This window comes from Bison bison, unplaced genomic scaffold, assembly GCF_000754665.1.
Source record: "Bison bison bison isolate TAMUID 2011002044 unplaced genomic scaffold, Bison_UMD1.0 scf7180017864526, whole genome shotgun sequence".
NCBI lineage: Eukaryota > Metazoa > Chordata > Mammalia > Artiodactyla > Bovidae > Bison > Bison bison.
This window is the reverse complement of record NW_011495077.1, coordinates 72,338-73,289: the sequence shown is the minus strand read 5'-3', so window position 1 is coordinate 73,289 and position 952 is coordinate 72,338.

The following is a 952-nucleotide window of genomic DNA, read 5'->3' as shown; positions in this document are numbered from 1 at the left end:
AAGTCTGGCTCACCACAAACCTTTACTTTGTCTACTTGTTTTCCCCTGGTCATTAAATTAATCAGATCCTGAAAGAAAGCATGAAAAAAGCAATCAGTATTAAAATTTGAGCTGAAGGGAACTGAATATTAAGCAAGTTGACATACATTAATAATTATTCAGCAAAATGGTTTTTCCAGCTGATTTAAAATATAATTTACTATAGCCTATGAAATGTTCTGTTATCTATTAAGTGGTCATTTATTAGCCTACACTTACTTTTCTCCATCCAGAATCTAATGACCCTTTAAGAAAACTTGCAGATCTTAGGCTTCTTGGTGAATGGAAATTTTATTCAAAATAATTATTGTATCTCTTTGTCTTTGTATTGAGTTCTATGACTCTATTTATATTTTTAAATAAATATTCACCATAAATGACAAAAAATAAGTCCATCTGACTTTCAGTCTATTCAATTTTAAATTTTGAATGAAATTATAACAGGAATAAAATATTCTTTTGAAATTTGAAATTAAGTCTTATTTATTAGACTTTGAGGAAGATCAGGATATTCAGTCCTGTTCCCTCCACAAGTAGAATTGTATTTATTAGATCATGTGTCCTAGAATTGTCCTGATGTCACATTTTCTATGTCATTGGTCCAAAGTGTTCAGTCTCACTTGTTAGTGGCTCATTATTTTTGTCTTTGTAAAATAAATTCAATATAAGTATGCCAGATGTTTCTGTGACATAATGCTGTAATGCTCTCCTACAGAAGTTGGTATCTACAGGCTTCAAACACTTTGTTGTTGTTCAGTTGCTAAGTTGTGTCCAAGTCTTTGTGACCCCATGGACTGCAGCACCCCAGGCTACACTGTACTTCAATATCTCCCTGCTGCTGCTACTGCTGCTAAGTCACTTCAGTCGTGTCCAACTCTGTGTGACCCCATAGATGGCAGCCCACCAGGCTCCC